Source organism: Gasterosteus aculeatus, chromosome 1 (assembly GCF_964276395.1).
Source record: "Gasterosteus aculeatus chromosome 1, fGasAcu3.hap1.1, whole genome shotgun sequence".
In the NCBI taxonomy this organism is placed as follows: Eukaryota; Metazoa; Chordata; class Actinopteri; order Perciformes; family Gasterosteidae; genus Gasterosteus; species Gasterosteus aculeatus.
In genome coordinates, this window is record NC_135688.1 from 22,682,120 (window position 1) to 22,703,246 (window position 21,127).

Below are 21,127 nucleotides of genomic sequence, written 5' to 3' on the forward strand. Positions count from 1 at the left end.
ATGAAGCAGTGCATGTGCAAACAGATCCGGCTTGTTTCCATCAACACCCACACAGCCGCCCGTCTATTCTCGGCTCTCCTCGTGCCCGATTGAGAATAAGATCAGCAACGTGGGGTGACTCATCAGCTATAACCATGGCAACTGCACTGATCCATGTAAATGAACATCTTGTCAGGCCAACGCTGAATGAAAATATTGTCAGACTATTGTAAACATGTTATGTTTTTATCAACTTACTTATCTGTTGTACGGATGAATAGTAAAATCTTAATCTTTGATTCTAAGATTTTATTTCATTGGAAAACATTGAAACATGGAAAGCAGCGGTTTCCGATATTTGAATTTCATATTAGTCTCTCACAATGGTATAATTTTCTGCCGTTATAATTGCTATCCATATTATAGATGATTAGTCATTTCTGTCTTTTAACTCAAGTAAAAAAAACTCACTGAAAGTCACATCTTAAGTTGGACTTTTGTTAAATACAGTCATTCAAGTTCTGATGAATAGGAATGTATCTGTATGATACCGTATCGTAATTATGGGGATATATTTATGACTTACTAGCGACATCTTCTCTTTGGCGATGAAGTTATACACCCCCATGCCCTGTTGACCCATTGGAATTACGGATTAGAGTGTTTGCTTTCATCTTGGCTGCAGTACAAGGTTATGGATCGTCCATATGAGATCTGTGACACGGGGCTCCGTCTGGCTGTCTCTTCATATATTCCTCTCCTCAAAGGATGATCCCCCTCGCTGGTTCAACTGGTTTTCACCATAACCTATAACCTCATCTCTGCTTCACTCACATGGAAGCAAATCACACCGACCCCACCAACTAGTGGGGGAGGAAATACTGAATTACTGTTCTACAAGTGGCACTGCAACAATACTGCATTCAAATATCAATATTAAAAAGAATAATAAATATGGTGCAGTAAAATGTTCAATATTTCGCTCTATATAGTGGAGCAGGATTGGACGGTTTTAAACCCACCTGGGAAGTGTGCTTGAGTGCGGTACTAAAGTAAAGATACCGCTCCCGGTGGCATAGTACGGTTCTCCAGTCGCCACTTGATCACCCGGCTGGAAGAAGGTATGGAAGTGTGAAAGAAGAAGTGCGAGGCTCATACATGGTCTCTATGATTAGATTAGAGGTAACAAAAACCTAATCAATACACGCTTCAGGCTGTCATTAGGACTCGTTAATAATGGATGCTATTGGCGGAGCACAGAGTCCAGTTAAGAAGAAGCATTGGTCTCTGCTGGAGGACGGGATGTGTGCGGCTCACACAGGTACACACATGCTCTTGTCATTTGTATGATCCCACTGTCCTACATTCCTGCTGTGCCAGATGGACCCGGGCCTCGCAGACAGCAGCTACGGGACACTAAAAGGGTTATGGGCTGGTGGTGCACATGGAGACTCGCCGGGCTCTACTCCACCTGCTTAATACCTATAGATTTATAAGGGATTGTTTAGTGGAGTAGTAACCAGGATAACCATAACACCATATGTGTGCATATTGTGTCATTGTTAGTCTACTACCGCCACTACAGTTGTTATTATTTGTCATTTTAAATTACTATGTGGCTTACTACTCTAAATTGTTTTGTTGTTTTTTGGGCTATACAAAATGAATATAAATACCTTAACTTTTTACAGCCGTTTGTGCTTTTTACCACTCGGTAAATAAACTACATTGCAAATCAATTAGTAAGGGCGTAATAACAGGTCACACAAATAAGACTACTCCACTTCCCTTCATTTAATAAACACTTTAGGTTCCTGCTGTCCCGCGACTGGTTGAGGCTGGATGAAGTCGTTATGAATCCTTTAGGAGCAGAGGCCCAACATTCTGCTCTTATGGGCACTGATAAAACGCACACCTGATATTATTGTCATCTTTCCAGTACCTTCTGTCAACATCGATGCATAAATGCATAAAGCGGCTGGAAGCGAAGCCTTCACTCTTCAGTTCCCCTCATGCTAAGCTCAGTTAGCTCTGTCAGCACTGTGGATGCATTGATGCATCCATGTGATGTCAGTCATATCTCATCGGCTCATCTACTTTCTGAGTCTCAACACGCACGCTCTGAGCCGCTTGTTTGTTTATTATTAACAACATATCTGGTTTCTGCATATTCCCTTGTATTACAGGCTCCCTGTACAGGCCAAAAAATTCATACAAAATAAAATGTCTCTTTCTGTTCCGCTCCGGCACATGCGCGCATATACGCACATGGTGCTCACACCAGCGGACTGACTACAACCCCCCACCCACCCCCCACCCCCCAAAGTTGTAAACCCAGGGAAAACACTCAGGGGGCTGATGAGGAGCATTACTCACTGTGGGGGGCTGTCATGCTTTCATCTGCACACCTCCAGCTTCACACTTCGTGAACTGGTCTGAGTTCATTTTGAGGAGCACTTATAGTTATGTCATTCTAAGCACATTATGAGCTAAAGAAATGGCTACGTTCGGTAATCTATGAAAAATGGTTTGTTGAAGTTCTCTTTACATTTACAGGGACTGTGGCCCTTTTGTCTGTTCATTCTTTCCCTGCTAACTGCTCTTCGGTGTATGACACGTTAATGACGTTAATCTAACGTCCCCACCCCATCAACTGACTCTGTACCTGTTTGTCGCAACATTTGCTCCCTCTCTCCCTCCTCTCTGGCCTCCTCTGTTCTATCAGCTCTCCCCTCAACTGACTCTTTCTCACTCTCCAAACACTGCCGCAGGGACTCTCCTCTCAACGATGTCCTCCTCTCTCGACTCTCTCGCTCCTCTTACGACATGACAGGCAGGTAAATCCCCTCCGGCTTCGTGGTTGTCTGAACTGGTGCGTGCCGTGAGAGCCAGTATGTGAGCATCGGAAAGGAAATGCCGTAAATATAAACAACCTGACGTCCTGCTTGCGTTTCAATCTCTTCTCTCCTCTTTTTCTGCTTCTATGTTGCCAGAAGCTCAATCTAGAATTGAGTCCTCATTTTCTAACCCCAAAAATCTTCTCCAACCTCCTCAAACCCTCCAGTCCTCCTCCCCCCTCCACCCTTTTTCCGGGAGACTTTGTCAACTATTTTACCAAAAAAATAGCTGACATACACTCCTCTTTTGCAAACCCACCTCACTACTTATGTCCCACCGACTTCACCTCTATCGCCCTGACCTTCTTCCTTTCCTCACCTATCTCATTAACTCTTCTCTGTTATCTGGCTGTTTTCCCAACTGTCTGAAGGAAGCAAGAGTTAACCCTCTCCTGAAGAAACCCACCCCTCAACCCATTTTAAGACCGTAACGACCTCCTGCCACCAGCCATGCTCCAAGGCAGGCCATTCCACAGAGACTGCTCTCCTTGCTGTCTCAGAGCACGGGGGTCGTCATGGCGCAGGGGTTAGAGAAGGTGTGCTGGGAAGAACAAGGTTGGTGGTTTGATTCCAGGCTGCCCCATGTTCCATGTTGAAGGGTCCCTGAGCAAGACACCTAACCCCTAATTGCTCCCCGGGCAAAAATCCATGGGTTTAAAGTCTAATGTAAGTCGCTTTGGATAAAAGCGTCTGCTAAATGACCTGTAATGTAATGTAACTCCACACTTCTAGAGCCGCCTCTCTCTCCTCCTTACTCATCGTTCTGGACCTCTCTGCTGCATTTGACACAGTCAACCACCAGATCCTTATTTCCTCCCCCCAGGAACTTGGTGTCTCAGGCTCTGCTCTCTCCCTTCTCTCGTCCTACCTCGACGGCCGCACCTACCGGGTAACCCTGGGAGAATCTGTGTCGTAACCTTGTCCTCTTACTACTGGAGTTCCTCAAGGTTCCGTCCTAGGTCCCATTCTCTTCTCGCTCTACACCTCTCTCTCTCTGCGTCATTCGCTCACATGGCTTCTCCTTCCACAGCCGATGACACCCAATTCTCTCCTTCCCTCACCCAGACACTCAGATCTTTGCCTGTCTGACTGACATCTCTAAGTGGATGTCCGCTCACCATCAACCCGACAAGACTGAACTACTTCTCTTTCCGGGAAAAGACTCTCCTACCCATGACCTGACTTAACTCCGTGCTAATGCCCACTTTGACTGCTAGGAACTGATAATCAAAAGTTATTTTCGTGGGCTTAGTTGGGGGTTTTGCTGTCTTGTCTTGATTTAAGAGTTAGGTAAGGGGGTAAGCAGGATCTGCCAAGCAGGCAGACACGAGTCTGACAGGATGGGGAGTCAGTTTGTGTCCTGGCTGAGGAATGTAAGGTCTGCGGGTCAACTAGAAGATTTACCAGCCAAAGGGGGGTTAGAGACACACCAACACTATTCAACATACACACTCTGTTTACGATGTTTACGTTAAGTCAGGAGTCTGGATATTGGATGTAACCGGATCTTAGATGCGGGAGGTGGAAGGTCCTCCTCTACGCCAGTTTAGGGCCAATAGAAATATTTCCTTCTCTGTCTTTCAAGGGTTATAAAACATGATGTTCTTGCTGATGTTAGTTAGTTGTTCTTCCGGCCTGTGTGCTGCCTGAACTGCTCCTGCCTTTGCAAACGCAGCGCTGATACTTGACCTGTGATCTGACAAATAAATTTTCCAGAACGAGAGAAGTCATTCGGCTGAATTTTTGATAACCCCGACCAGGCTCCAAATCTTGAACACGTATTCTTACAATTTGGTGACCCCGACGTGATTTGCTGACCTGGACAAAGAAAGACGGGGACGTCCGTTTTCCGGACCGAGCCGAAAGGACCGGCGGCGTGGTTCAGCATTGACAACAGGCGCGCAAACAGAATCAGGTGAGCAGACAACCTTTTGTTCTAAATGAATAAAATGTCTGTGATTGGATACTTCTAAAAAGATTTGTTGTCAACTGCAGAATTCGTCTCTGTCCATTGACTGAATAAGGTCGTTATAAGACCATTAAATTTAAAACTAAATTTGAAAATTTCCTGTTGATCACATGTAAAGTATAAGCACATACTCACACTGAATTCAACGTTAGGGAAAGTGAATAAGTGTCCATAGGTTTAGGGATTTAGGTAAAAATATATATAATCTTAGTCGGTAGAAATCCAAGTTGCAATCCGTGTGGTACGTAGATACCTCTGGTAACTGCAGTCCCACGTTTGCATGCAGTGGACTGGCAGTTTAGAATAGTGTAGGGATTTAGGTTTAGGGACTTAGGTAAATACATGAAGAGTTTAAAAAGGAATGACGGGGCTCACTTGAGTTCCCTGAGGTCGACTCTTAGTCTGTAGAAATCCAAGTTACAATCCGTGTGGTACGTAGATACCTCTGGTAACTGCAGTCCCACGTTTGCATGCAGTGGACTGGCAGTTTAGACAGTGTAGGGGTTTAGGTTTAGGTTTAGGTTTAGGTTTAGGGACTTAGGTAAATATATGAGGAGTTTAAAAAGGAATGACGGGGCTCACTTGAGTTCCCTGAGGTCGACTCTTAGTCTGTAGAAATCCAAGTTACAATCCGTGTGGTACGTAGATACCTCTGGTGACTGGGGTCCCACGTTTGCATGCAGTGGGCTGGCAGTTTAGAATAGAGCAGGGATTTATGTTAATCTTAGTCTGTAGAAATCCAAGTTGCAATCCGTGTGGTACGTAGATACCTCTGGTCCTGCAGTCCTACTCGTGTGATTCTTGGACTGGCAGGTTAGAATATTAGATGAAGAAATAAGGACACAGGGAAAGATTTGTTGTTTTTCATACTGGGAAATGTGTGGGTGGTTGGTGTAACTCCTGGTGTTTTACCGAACCTGGAAGCTGTGCGTATCAGGACTTGAAAAAGGACTGAGAATCCGACAGTGAAAAGTGTTTGACCGGATTACACATCTGTGGGGATATGTATTAAAGGGTAAAAGGGAAAATCATAGTTAAATGATGGTGGTATAAATACGAGAGAAATAAAACAATACGAGTGAACTGGTGTTATAAGCCTCAACAATCGAGCGCTGTATTCCTCTAATACAGTAGAAGGTTCTTGATTGGGTTCACAGTATTGGGCATTGAGTCCTTTCTCTTGTGTTCAAAAACCACGTGTGAATAAATAAATAACCTGTGATGAAAATGGAGGAAACCATAACGATATGGGAGAGGTGTAAAGAAGGCACTCTGGGTTTCGCCCTATTTAAGACTTATAAGAGACATATGGATAAAACCCTAGAAAAAGATAGGAAATGTGTAACAAAAATATGTGAAGTGGGTTGCACAGATGCAGGAAAGAGGAATGTTTGGAAGGGAGACAGATTCTCAACCAACAGGCGAGCAGCTGCAGGACCATCTTAGGATGGCGAGAAGAGGAAAAGACCAAGCGCATGCGCTCCTTGCCGTTAAGGGGAGATTTTGTGGAAAAGAGAAGGAAAGTGCAGAAAAGGCAGATGAGTTCTTAGTGGACTGTAGAACATTTCTGGGAGAAATAAATGCGGTATTCGTGAGTAAGACGGCAATGCAGTTGCCGCAAACCAAAGCAGGAGAAGAGAAAGTGCATGAGACCGGTTGTAAATCTAGTGCGCCTCCTCCCTACTCGACAGGCCCATATGCGGAGGCTAATCGGTTGTTAAATGAACCACATCAGATGCCACTGAGGCAAGGGAAAGCTACTAATCCAGGAGAATCTCAGGTTTTGGTAGTTCAAAAAGGGTTGTTACAGGTAACTCCATATCCACATGAAGAGAATGATGGGGTGGAGAAGGTTTCTGCTTTTCTCTCAGAGACGCTACAATTCCCTACAATATTTGGAGGACAGGCCCCAGTTGGAGCCTGTCGATTGGAGTAATCCAAACACAACACAGGGTCACTCGACAGTCGTAAAGAAGCGGCAACCCGAGCACAGACCTATGACCTCATTTAATGTAGGGGGAGGAAGAGTTGCAGGAGAAGAAACTTTGTTAGTCAAAGCCCAGGCAGAGCGGCAATCAATCACCCGGCGTGGATAGGATGAGCGGGGGAGGCAGGTTGAGTCAGAGGAAGATGAGCCTGGCCCTGCAGATGATTGGGACGAGGAATTTCAGGAGCATGGAGCAGCGCTAGAGTCACAAAAACCACAGTCATCTACTCCGATGGAGCGCCATGAGACAGGGGGGTTAAGAGGTAATAGGAACAGATATTATCAGGGGAATGCAGCCAGAGCGAATGTGCATCAATGTAATGATTTGAAGTCAAAAATCAGACGGGATGCTCAGGCCTCTCATCAACTACCACTGTTAACGGCTATTTGTAGAGACGGAAGTGAAAAAACAACATATGCGCCACTCGCATTGTCAGACCTAAGCATGATGAAGCTCGCATTACCTAAAATAGAGAAGGGTGGTGCAGCGTGGATTCGTGGGTTCCTTGCTCAGTGTGCGGGTAGTGTTCCCGGTTTGGGGGATCTTAGAAGAATTTTTGTGGCGTGTGCCTCACTAGCTGACCTCCAGAAGTTAGAGGGGGAAGCCGGGACCTCTGACCTCCCTGACGGGGAGCCTCTGGCAAATTGGGTGTCAGTACTCTGGCCAAAGCTCAGACTCCAATATCCTGTGAAGGTGGCTACCACAGAACTCACTTATGTTCCCCCACACGACGGTGAGGGTGGAAATAGTTATTTAAGGAGAGTCAGAGAATTATGGGACAACAAGTTAGGGGAAGATGTCATGGATGATCACAGAACCAAGCTTCTTTTTCGCGGCGCCATAGAGTCATCTGTCTCGGAGACAATGAAGACCCAACTAAGAGGAATAGTGGGGTTGTCTGACATGAATTTTGATGCTTGGTCCTCACAGATTAAACACTATGTGGACCGGAGCAGAGAAAAATATGATAAGGAAAAGGGTGAATTAAACAATATTCAGTTACAATTGGCGAAAGCACAGCTGGAGTAAAGCAGAGAGAAGGTGAACCAGGGCAAGAGTGAAGCCAAACAGATGACCCAAACAACAGCGCCATCTCAGGGGGAAGGGCCACCTCAATATGACCCTTATCCAGACCCCCCTCCCTTCCCATGTGCGCCAGCCTGCCAGCAACCACAACAGGCCGCGTACACTCCTCCACAGGCTTACTATCCCCAACCTTATGCCCCGCAACCACAACACATGATGGGGGCCCCACTGTACGGTGGCTTCAGGCAACCGAAAAGACAGTGGGTAGGGGGAAATCGTGGCCGAGTTCCAAACAATGGAGGGCAGTTTAGACAACGACAGAATACTTGTTTCAGCTGTGGGCAGCTTGGACATTGGTCCGACGCATGCCCCCATCCACCTCAGGGTCAGAGGCCTCAGTCCAACCCAGCTCAATACCCTTACGATATCTATCCACCACAAGCACCACATACACTACAACAGGGTAATAGCCTGCGGCATCAGGCCCCAGGTCATCAGCAAATGCCATAGGGGTGCCCAGATCCGACGGCTGACGGTAACCTGTTCCCAGAACCCATGGTGACTCTGACAATCAACGGAAGAGACATTTTGTGTTCCCAAAATATCATTATGCAAATGACGAAGGGATGTATCACTGTAACATTCCCGGATGGGACACAGCAACGATGTGCCACACCCCACTCTTATGGCCACCAGTTGCTGCAAGCTGAAGTTCAACAGACGCTGAATGCAGAGGTCTGGTGGGGGAGAGTGGAGGACTATGATGGAACTGTTCTGCATGAGACTGTCCGCCGTTGGGGCCCATGGTTCAAGGTATTACACCCGACTGAACCACCTGCGGATCCTCCTCATTGCACGATGAACTATTCGCTGTCTCCTGATGAGAACTATGACACCCTGTGGAGTGGACTTGAGTTTGAAAGCGAGGTCCATGGACATCCTGCTGTTAAGGTCCGAGAGATCTATGTGGGGAAACAAGGTGTGGCAGCTGCGGTGGAACTAACCTCTGAGTTACAAGTTCTATATGCGCTACAAGAGACCTCTGCTCCTCACATCACCTTGCTCATCCAAAGCGGAGGAGAAGCCAAGAACATGGGGCCAATGGTTAAAGCGGGGGTTGATGCCACGGACTGGGTGCCCACTTAAAATGTTAACTTACATTACTCTCAGGCTAATGACATGTACCATATTGCACATACCTCAGAAGTAAAACTTATACCAGAGAAACACCTGCTAAGCCGCACACATGGTAGGGAAAATACTGACCATGAGAACACACAGCTCATGCTAGTTGATTTTCCTGATACATTTTGGACAAAAGGGGGAGCTGATGTGGGATTGATTCCAATGGCCCCAGTGGTAATTGAATTAAGAAACGGAACGGTCCCAATTTACCGTCCTCAGTACCCCTTAAGGGAGGAACAAATCGCAGGGATAGAAAAAACAATTGAAGTGTTGCTGCAGGCAGGTGTATTGGAGAGGACGGGGTCCCCCTGGAATACCCCGATTAACCCGGTCCCTAAACCCGGAAAGCCTGACTATAGAATGGTGCATGATTTGAGGCTCGTCAACAAAGTTGTAGTACCAACTCACTATGACACCCCAAATCCTTATACAATGTTAAATGCAATAGGCCCTGATAAAAGATGGTTCACCTGCATTGACCTGGCGAATGCTTTTTTCTGTGTCCCTCTAGCTGTGCGCTCGAGACAAATGTTTGCGTTTACGTATAAGGGGCGCCAATATACATATACGCGGTTATGATTTTTAACCATGTTCTGAAGACCATTTTGGCCGAGTTGGAACTACCAGAAGGAGTTGTTTTACTACAATATGTGGATGACATCCTGCTAGCAGGGACAAGTTCAGAAACGATTATGTCCGCTACCAGAACGGTTCTGCAGTGGTTACAGGAAAACGGCTTCAAAGTGTCTAAATCGAAATTGCAGATTGGGAGACAGAAGGTGAATTTTCTGTGGAGAATTGTGTCACCATCAGGGCAAGCTATGACTGACACACAGAAGTCGTCCATTTTGCAACATCCTCGGCCCACGACGGTTAGAGAAATGATGAAATTCTTAGGACTTGTAACATGGAGCTAGAATATTATACCTGATTTCTCGGTGCAGGTGGCTCCCTTGAGGGCGCTAATATTGGGTGCAGGCTATAAGAACTACTCAGAGCCTTTGGTGTGGACCCGGGAGGCGGAGACTGCATTTATTGCCACCAAGCAGGCCATGGCCAGCGCAGCCACGTTGCGCCCCCCTGACTACTCGAGACCCTTCCATCTGGATGTTGATGAAAAGAACGGATTTGTGAATTCCGTTCTGTTTCAAAAGGGGGAGGGTAACACAGATCGTAAGGTTTTGATGTGCTATAGTGGTAAGCTGGATAACGTGGAAATAGGGCATCCCTCGTGTGTCAGAAACGTAGCTGCTATTGAGCGTTGATTAAAACGGCCCATATAACAATGAAACACCAGACTGTTGTGCACACATCGCATGGAATAGTTGCGTTCTTACAGTCAAACACGTTCACACTTTCCACGGCAAGACAATCAGTCATTGAAAATTAAGAGATAAGGTTGTGTAAGATTTAAATGAGGAATGAAGGTGATAAGGAATTAGGAGATTTGTTGTATATATTGTCCATTTTTTGGATTAATGTTTGTAGTTTTTCGAGTTTTCTCCTAAATTCAGAGATGGGCGGTAAATTGTTGAGTGCTGCTATTGAGTGTATAGTGCACGATACACTTGATACAGTATCTTGATGATGGAAGCAAATGTCTGATCAAAGGAACATTTATAGCACCAGTACACGAAATATGGAAACTTGTTACAGACGGTCATCCTGTAATGTTCAACAGGTAGTACACCCTTACATTTGGATACGCTGACCATGAGAGCTTGGTGATCTATCAGTAATGAATGAATGGATTGGATCAAACTGAGCATGAGCTGAGTTTTATCTGCAAGTAACAGACATGTCTCCCACCCTCTGCTTTGCTTTTGGGCTGAAGAGCAATAAAAGTGGAGATTAACACTGAAGGCTGGACTTGGAAGTTTCCAAGTTGAGGGCAAGAGGTATTTGTTGGTATGCGTTGATCCTTTTTCTAGGTGGGTGGAGACGATCCCCACAAAATCAGAAAGAGCAGCAGACGTAGTAAAATGGCTGACCAGAGAACTAATACCCAGATTTGGAATTCCAGAAGTCATACGATCGGATAATGGTTCACACTTCTCGAACGCTGAACTACAAGAAATAGAGAAAACGTTTGGGATCAAACATAAATTTGGGGCAGTTTATCATCCTCAGTCTCAAGGGCTAGTTGAGAGAGCTAACAGAACCATAAAGGAAGGTTTGGCTAAAGTCTGTGCTGAAACGAAGCTGACGTGGGTGGCAGCCCTGCCAATAGTGCAGTATGGGATAAGATCATGTCCTAACTCTAAGTTAGGGATTAGCCCCCATGAGGTATGAACGGGAAGAAAGATGCCTTGTCAGTTAACAACCACTTTGCCTACCACTGTCAGCCCATTGCAGTACCAACATGTGGAAATATCTGACTATATGAGAATGTGTAATAATACTGTGATGAGTATCTCTCAACAGGTGACAGAGATCCTTTCTGAAGAAGAAGGAGAGGGTGCACCAGTGGAGGTGGATGACTGGGTACTACGTAAAGTAGCCAGATTCAGTTGGACTGATCCCCGCTAGGAAGGTCCATACAAAGTTGCAGAAGTAACCACGCTCTGTGTGATAGTGTGCCGAGAGGGGTACCTGATCAATACAAGTTAACGGATCAGATAGCGGCCGGATGGGAATCATTGTTCCCTTTTATAACTGTAAACAAAAATGTGGATCGACTAAATTATGTACATTTCAATATCCAGCGGCTCACCAATATGACAAGAGATGCTCTGTAAGGGGTGCACAGCCAACTATCGGCCACCTCATTGATGACTTACCAGGACCGGATGGCTTTGGATATGTTATTAGCTGAGAAAGGAGGAGTGTGTGCGATGTTTGGCCAAGCATGCTGCACTTTTATCCCCAATAACACCGCCCCAGATGGATCCTTTACTAGAGCATTACACGGACTAAGAGCCATGTCTGTTGAATTAGCTGAACACTCTGGTATAGACGGCACCGTCGGTAATTGGTTTGGTAAATACTTTGGACAATGGAAGGGCTTCTTACTGTCAGTTTTTCTGACCTTAGTAATCGCAATAGTGGTTTTTGTGGATGCTGCTGCATCCCCTTTATCAGACAACTATGTCTCCGACGCATCACCTCTGCAATAGATGCTAAAATACCCCTGCCATACCAGATGGCTTTGTTACATGAGAGGATCCAATTGTTAGGGCCGGAGGAGATTGGAGAGGAGATAGGTATGGTAAGAACCGACTTCGAGGGACCCGAAGAAGAAATCCTTTTAGGTTCAACATTCCTGTCCGCGTGATCTGCTAACTGTTGCACACATCATATATAGTGGATGCATACACGTAGATGGTGTGATATTTCTAGGCTAGGATGTATTCTGTGTCTATTATACTCGGTTTAGATTTTTTGTACTGTTTAGGGATTTCCATGACTGCTGCATTCACCCGTATTCACTGATATAGATATTTAGCGTTTAGATTGGTGGTTTCTTTTGATTTTTTTTTGGTTTACATAATGAATTATGTAAAAAGGGGGAATTGATAATCAAAAGTTATTTTCGTGGGCTTAGTTGGGGGTTTTGCTGTCTTGTCTTGATTTAAGAGTTAGGTAAGGGGGTAAGCAGGATCTGCCAAGCAGGCAGACACGAGTCTGACAGGATGGGGAGTCAGTTTGTGTCCTGGCTGAGGAATGTAAGGTCTGCGGGTCAACTAGAAGATTTACCAGCCAAAGGGGGGTTAGAGACACACCAACACTATTCAACATACACACTCTGTTTACGATGTTTACGTTAAGTCAGGAGTCTGGATATTGGATGTAACCGGATCTTAGATGCGGGAGGTGGAAGGTCCTCCTCTACGCCAGTTTAGGGCCAATAGAAATATTTCCTTCTCTGTCTTTCAAGGGTTATAAAACATGATGTTCTTGCTGATGTTAGTTAGTTGTTCTTCCGGCCTGTGTGCTGCCTGAACTGCTCCTGCCTTTGCAAACGCAGCGCTGATACTTGACCTGTGATCTGACAAATAAATTTTCCAGAACGAGAGAAGTCATTCGGCTGAATTTTTGATAACCCCGACCAGGCTCCAAATCTTGAACACGTATTCTTACAGAACCTCGGTGTGACACTTGACAGCCAACTCTCCATGACTCCCAACATCACTGCGACAACACGATCCTGTAGATACATGCTCTAGAACAGCGATTCCCAAACTCAAGAAGGCCGCGGCCCAATTTGAAATCTGAAAATCTTTCGCGGCCCACCCCAACCTTTCATCACACCTCTGATCAAAATATAATGATTAAATGACCTTAAGAATTTAACCAAAATCAAACATCCGCGAGCAAAAGTCTGTCTCGCGCGAGCAAAAGTTAGTCTCCGCGAGGTATTTGCTCGCTTGCAAACATGAACTTCGTTTCGCGCTCGAAGGAGTTTTCTACGCGCTTGCTGTTTTTTTTTTTGACAGTAAGGTGGAGACGGTGCTTTCAGGGTCCGATCAATGCTGCGAGGTGCGTCCGCTCCCGCCGCCTCCCTCGTCATCCACGCCTTAAATCTTCGGCTGCTTTTAGAATAACTTATTTTCCTTCCTTTCTTATCTATAGCAAGTTGTAAATCAGCTTATTTGCACTATTATTTGAGAGAACATAAATAATTAATACATTATTCATTTGTGAGCACCAGTTCATTTATGTTTCTTTGCCTTGAGAAACAAAATCCAGCCACTTTATTCTCAGTCATTTATTTTGAACGCAGCACGTCTGTTCCTGTCTTTTTGGCAGCATAAATGTAACTGCGCTATATGCTGAGTCAAGTCAGAGTCATTCTTCTTGTTCATTCTATTGTGTTTGATAAAAGTTGTCCCTTTGGGGCCCCGAACATTTATAAGGCCATACATCTACAGGAATCAGGAAACATTTATTACCAAAATATGCCAAACATACAAGGAATTTGTCTTGCCGGTTGTGCGCGACAGTAGACAATGTGACCATAGACAAGACAGCAGTGCACAAGTAATAAAATAAAGTAAAATGAAATGCTAATGCGATGGGTTAGTAGAATAAGGCTTTGGGTTAGTATAAAACAAGAGAATAAGGTTACAAATTTTAAATATTAAAAAAGTTTAAAAAAAAAGAAATATTAAGCATAAAGTGCACTAACGAACAAGTAACAAAGTGACGAGTGACGACAAAGTGATGAATTACAGTTAAGGTGACATGTGCAGTGTGAAGGGGAGTGACCGGTGGAATGGTGGCGGGAGGTCTTAGTCCTGATGGACCTCAGCCTCCTACCAGATGGAAGGGGCACAAACAGTTTTTGTCCGGGGTGAGAGGGGTCGGCCACAATCTTCTTAGCTCGCTTCAGAGACCTGGAAGCGAACAAGTCCTGCAGGGACGGCAGATTGCAGCCGATCACCCTCTCTGCAGAGCGGATGACACGCTGCAGCATGCCCTTGTCCTTGGCTGTGGCTGCAGCGTACCAGACGGTGATGGAGGAGCAGAGGATGGACTCCATGATGGCCGTGTAGAAGTGGACCATCATCGTCTTTGGCAGGTTGAATTTCTTCAGCCGCCTTAGGAAGAACAACCTCTGCTGAGCCTTCTTTGTGATGGAGCTGATGTTCAGCTCCCACTTGAGGTCCTGGGTGATGATGGAGCCCATGATGAAGAGCAGAGGGGAAAGAACGCAGCCTTGGGGGGAACCGGTCCTGATGGTCCGAGAGGCTGAGACATGTTTTCCCAGCTTCACGTGCGGCTTCCTGTCAGACAGGAAGTCTGTGATCCACTTGCAGGTGGAGTCGGGCACGTGCAGCTGGGAGAGTTTGTCCTGCAGCAGAGACGGGATGATGGTGTTGAAGGATCCACAAACAGGATCCTGGCGTAGGTTCCTGGGGAGTCCAGATGCTGGAGGATGTAGTGGCCATGTTGACAGCATCATCTACAGACCTGTTGGCTCTGTAGGCGAACTGCAGGGGGTCCAGGAGGGGGGGGTGAGGGACTTCAGGTGGGTCAGGACTAGCCGTTCACAAGACTCCATGACTACAGAGGTCAGGGCGACGGGCCTGTAGTCATTGAGTCCTGTGATCCTGGGCTTCTTGGGAACAGGGATGATGGTGGAGGCCTTGAAGCAGGCTGGTATGTGGCATGTCTCCAGGGAGGTGTTGAAGATGTCAGTGAACACCGGAGACAGCTGGTCAGCACAATGCTTCAGGGTGTGAGAGGAGACGGAGTCCGGACCGGCTGCCTTACGGGGATTTTGTCTTAACGTCTCTCTCCAGAATAGAGAGGGTCGTTGCTGGTGGGGGAGGGGAAGGTGATATAGATGAAGAGGCGTGAGCACCTGATGGGCTGGGGGAGGGAGGGGTAGGGGACTGCAGCAGGTTGGTGGAGCTGTGGGGGATGGGATCCGGACATTGTCTTTCGACTCATTCAGCTCGTCTGCCAGGCGGAGGTCATTCATGGAGTGGGGGGTTTTTGGCTTGTAGTTAGTGAGGTGTTTGAGGCCTCTCCAAACCGAAGCAGAGTCACTTGCTGAGAACTGTTGTTGGAGTTTCTCAGAGTACAGTCGTTTAGCATCTCTTAACGCCTTGCTAAACTTGTATTTTGCCTCTGTGTACAAGTCTTTGTCCCCACTCCTAAATGCCTGATCCTTCTGCAGGCGTAGTGTTCTGAGTTCCGCTGTGAACCAGGGTTTGTCGTTGTTGTAACTCACCCTGGTGCATGATGGTACACAGCTGTCCTCACAGAAGCCGATGTAGGAAGTTACAGCCTCTGTGAACTCATCCACACTGTCAGTAGCAGTCCTGAAAACATCCCAGTCTGTGCAGTCAAAGCACGCCCGAAGATCCTCCAGCGCCTCACTGGTCCTCTTCTTGAGTTCCCTCACCACAGGTTTGCAGAGCTTTAGTAATGATAATAATGATAATTAATAATGATATTTCCCTTTCTTATAGAGCAGAACTGTATAAGGGCAGCATGGAGTTAGCGAGGCCCTGTGTGTTTGGTCTCTGCTTTTGTTCTCTACATTTCTTCTGGCTCTGGAGTTCCACTCTCGTCTGACGCTGGATCGGCTCAGGGCCACATATTTCTCCTTCATGACTCATTCCTGTCTGGTGCGGGATGCTGGCGGACCCAGGAACAAAACAAACAATGTTGGGCTCCTCATTTATCAGATCAACACCTGTTTGGTGAATAATACAACATTCCGGATGCTTGCAAATCCTCCTGAGCCGCTGAGTGCGCTGCTGATTAAGCTGCAGGGCTTCCTCTCCTTTAGCGCTACAGTTAACCCAGCGCCACAGATCCAGCCCCCACATGTTCGACAGGTACTGATGCTATCTATCTCCTATGTGTTTAATGCTTACATCGTTAGATCAGATGTCTGCGGGTTTATGTTATTTGATGTCGAAGTGAACCTTTTGAAGCGAAGAACCCTGAAGTAAACTTCTAGTTTATGTGTTCAGCTTCCGAGCTTGAAGGTAAACCTTTCCTGTGTGACTTTATCTATCTACCGTGAAGTTTTGAATGGCTCTGCTCAGGTCACCGAGGAACGCTTCATGTTGACCGCTGAACTGCTTCTTGAATAACATGAAAGAGAAAACCACACTCAAACATTTCTTTGGTTAGCATTTTATATATTTCAGACCTAAGAGTAAATGTGTCTAGTCAGCAAGACTAGACTTCTCAAGGGGGGCGGGCGGTCATAGTCATATGAAGAAATCTCTGAACCAGCTGCCCAATGAATAGAATATGGATGTATTGATCAGAAACATCACTCAACATACTCGTCTGAAAACCATCTCACCTTCTGCTCAGTGACGCTGGAACTCCTGCGTCATTCCATATCACACCTTCTTCTTACCCCGAAGCACCCAAAGATTTACACGCCCTCAATTTGTTTTTGTGCTCGTTTCTTTCTCTATCGGTATGCACAGGTCATGTAAATGTGGTGGTGGTGGTGGCCGAGGTTTGGCTCGGCTGCAGAGGGGACAGAGTGGCTCAACGGTGCCAGGTGGAGGTGTAAATGGTCTCTGCTGTTCGCAATTGTTTGAATTGTAAGCAGTAGTGGTGATCCAGCGGACAGGAATGACAAGTGAGAAGAGGAGTCCTTTTGCCGCGATTTATACATACAACCACGCACGTTACATCCACATTTATGGTTCCAGAAGACTGAGGAATGTTAACAAGTGCCAGTAAATCCAGACGTTTTGGTTCACTGATTTCACAGAGTAATGCGCTCTGTGTACAACAATGGGAATTAAAAACTCTTAGTGTGTTATTGTTTGTAATTCGACAAGTTGTTTAAATCTGTTGTGGATAATTCAGAGTAAGTATAAACTGAAGGTTTTTCCACAGAGGAGAGCTTCTGTAATAATGTTAAACTAGATGAAACTGGTTAGGGGACCTGAAACCATTACTACCTGGTAACAGGTCCAAGTCAGAGTGTGTGTGAGGAAACACAAACATGGTGACTTGGTGGAATTAAACAAACACACTGGACAAGAGCTCCAGAGTTAGATAGGTTAACCGTAGCTTTTTTTACTGCTTTAGAAACGGTAAAATGCTGGTTGTGAGGACAATTCTGCTGAACATAACTTGCAAACGTGTGTTTTTGAACTTATTTTCTACAGTAATCCACAGTCCTATGCAGTGCAGGGAACCAGTGATGCTCACTTCCTGTTGGAGAAATAGGTCATCGCTCTCTGCATGAGGATGCATTCGCATAACGAATGCGACAGCATCCTCACGCAGCCCTGTCCCGAAATATCATGTCCCAATACAACTAAACTGTAATTGTGCTCGACGTTTGTGGGAGATGTTCATGTCTTGTGTAACCAGATTCATGCCGATGTGTTTTCCTTAAATATTTTACTCTACTCACCCGCAGTGTCGGTTGGCAGTATTCATTACCTCAATTATACATTTTCTTTTGTATTTCTAACAACATTGTCATTTTGAAAAAAATGATGGAGCGCTACCAGGTTATACTCATAATACCTTCTGGGGGGAAAAAAACACTTTACTCAACATAGGGAAAAATGAATTTTGAATCAGGCTTCATCAAATAGTTACATTTATGCTAAGTACCTGTATGCAAACGAGCACATATTTAATCAATATTGTGGTATAACTATTAACTATCATATCATAAATATATTATATAAAATTATACATATATTAAAATCTAAATATATTTATATAAAATCTATTAGATCATGTACAGTATATATATATATATATATATTGAGATGCACCTATCAACCTAGTATGTTGGCTAAACAGGAGGAATGAGGAAAGACAAACTCAAAGGCCCCACAAAATTTACACAAAAGACTCAATGTATTTTAGAACGCTGAAATTATAATGTCACTCATTAACTTTATCAGTGATTGGCAAACTGCTTCTTAGACCCGCCGCTTTGGGACCGTGCCCCAACCCAGCTGAGACAAGCGGACAGGAGGTGCAGGAAAAGCATATATTTTGCACAAATATCTTAATTTAGAAATTTTACTGGGTATATAATCCATATTTCAAAAGCACAAAAACACAAGTATTGACTATTTGTCAAATGTCGCTCATGGTGGGGCCACGCCCCGTTGCCCTCTATGGACTAGCCGCCACTGCTAAAAGGCGTCCTAAAGCGGTTTGCGAAAGCTCACATTGGCTGAAACCGACCATTTGCTGGGTTTCTGGTCTTTTTTTGGCCGTCGCCGCTGAGCTAAAACTGAAATGACAACTAAAGTCACATTCGTGTCGACGTACTCGTATCAATTCATGGTTCTAAAGGCTTGCGTGTGTTACAGAGCAATTCCCCTCCAGAACAACAGGTGGAGTAACGTTTTTGGAGTCACGTCTTTGTGTGTGGAAGTTGTTGGTTTGTTTATTTATTTATCATAGACTTTATTGCCCCGTCCATCGCCACTGCTGCTTTTCATCGCAGACACATTTGTCTCCTATTTTCCTCCACAACTTTGTTCCCCTCGACCGGCAAACCCACGTTTGAATCAGAGGCCATCCGCGCGTCCTTATGGTCTGCCAATGACGGGTTGTACAAGTGGTCATATTTACGCATTTCTTCCGACAAAAGTTCTTAAATCTGATCGGTTCTCTAAACATTCTTTGTTTTAATATTGGCGGTATGGTGCTATGAAAACGGAGATGTGAGACTCCGTAAAGGATGCAGTTAGCAGACCAATCGCAGCCTTGCGGGCTGCAGGAGGCTTGCGTAGCTTTTGACGCAAGCCTAGAAAAATCGGGGTGGACGCACACAAGCACGCAAGGAGGTGTGAAAAGGCAGCAAGGGGCTCTTGGGTCTGCGTGTCCTTGCGTCTCTCTGAAAACGCAGAAGCATAAACTAGGCTTTAGGGTTACACTGCTGCAGTTCCCTGTCCTTCTCTTTTCTTGGCATGATGCTGCAAATCTATGTGAATAAATGTTTGTAAATAAGATAAATCAATGTTGCGCATAACAATCAAGAGTGACTTACATACTCTCCATAAAGCTTGTGGAACAGTAAAACTGCCGGTCTGTATCTCTCTCTCCCTCTCTTCATCAAACATGACAAACGTCAGTAGGCCGCTGGACAAGGCTTTGAGGGGGGAGGGGCTTGTGAGCGCCGCGCAGCATGTTGGGGCCAAATTCTAACAAGAACTCAAGTAAATGCCCCGCCAAATATCAAAACCCATTTGGGGGAATTGATGACAGAGAGAGTCATTTTTATTTCTAAATATTGATGAATGAAGATACAAATTGGGCTCAAGCAGAAGGGACACTTTTCTTGAGGTGCTTGAGCAACATTATGAGCAACTGGCCAAGTAGCCCTTCAGATTTGTCCTCCAAATGACTTCTTCAAATATGAAATCATAAAGTTATTATATAGAGAATGTTATTTTATATCATATATTATGTTAAGACAATTACAAACACTGCTTTGAAAACCTGGGGTTCCACCTCCTTCTACACAGTGCACGAGTCCCACTCACCGCGCTACACAGCGGGCGTGTAAAACCTGCCTGCCGTCCCCAGCGTGTCCGATCCGTGCGTCTGCCGCGTAATGCGCCATGTGGCCTCGTTCTGTCTGCACCCACCTCTCCCCCGCCGTCCAATGAGAAGAGGCCGCTTTTGGAGCAACCGGGAGAGACTGTTGCCCAATGATTCCGTGAGGAACGATTGTTGCTCCCTCAGTGCGCAGAGATACGCAGACCGCACGGAGATCCACGCAGATCACCGCATACCCCACGCAGAGCCCCGCAGACCCCCCCACGCAGACCCCACGCAGACCCCCCCGTCGTGTCCTCCGGAGCTCGGACGCAGCAGCATCACCTGCCCCAGAGATGCTTCTGAGCCTGGACGGACCTTGACGCTCACCGTGAGTCCCCGTTGATGTGTCTCCTTCATATGTGTTTTTCTTTTTATGGTTATAACGTACAGCGAGATTAATTGTATTTTCACCAATTCAAAACTCCATTGTAAAATGTGTCGATTGGACCTTTGCTGTAACGTGAGCACGCGGCTCATGACACAAACTGTATTTTACTTTAAGAATGGAGCTCAGTGATTGACCCAGTAGGTGTACTATAATAAACATAACAGCGGCTGTGCTCATTGAAACGTAACTTCGGTGGCCGGTTGACGGGAGCCGCCGCTACTCAGCGCGGAGACTTGGCCGGAGGATGCGGATCATGGAGCAGTCAAAGCGGCTGTATCCATAGAGCTGCCGCTGCTATGGGTCTTATCCGTCGGCCGAATTGAAGGATCTGTCCAATAGAGGATGACAATGTTTTTACTTTATCTGTGTGAAATATGGTTTTGGCGCCAATCAAGTTTTCCTTAAATTAATAGTTATTTCGATTAAGTTTTGCATGAGTTCTTTTTGACGCGACTGAATGATCCGCAATCACGATTACCGGAGCCCATACGCAATATCGCAATGTTTGAAGGATTGACAATTATATTTCATGATTAGAATTAGCAAGGTACTGTTATTATATAACTTATATCAATTACAATATCACTAAACATGCGTTCTTGATTTTATTATGTGTGTTTGGTCAAAGTCAAAGAAACGTGTGTGTGTTAGATAAAAGAAGTCTCATTGATGAAAGTAAATTATGTGA

General features: G+C 45.5%; 1 protein-coding gene across 2 annotated transcripts in view; it reads left to right on the forward strand.

Annotated features, from left to right (window-relative positions):
• Positions 1-20,117: 20,117 nt before the first annotated feature.
• Positions 20,118-21,127, forward strand: part of LOC120819868 (double-stranded RNA-specific editase 1) — a 48,850-nt gene continuing 47,840 nt past the window's right edge. Inside the window, exon 1 of one of the 2 annotated variants that reach the window (XM_040177641.2) lies at positions 20,118-20,379. The gene's annotated coding sequence lies outside the window, so the exon portion shown is untranslated. The remainder of the gene's footprint in view (positions 20,380-21,127) is intronic. The other variant, XM_040177648.2, reaches the window with a different exon arrangement.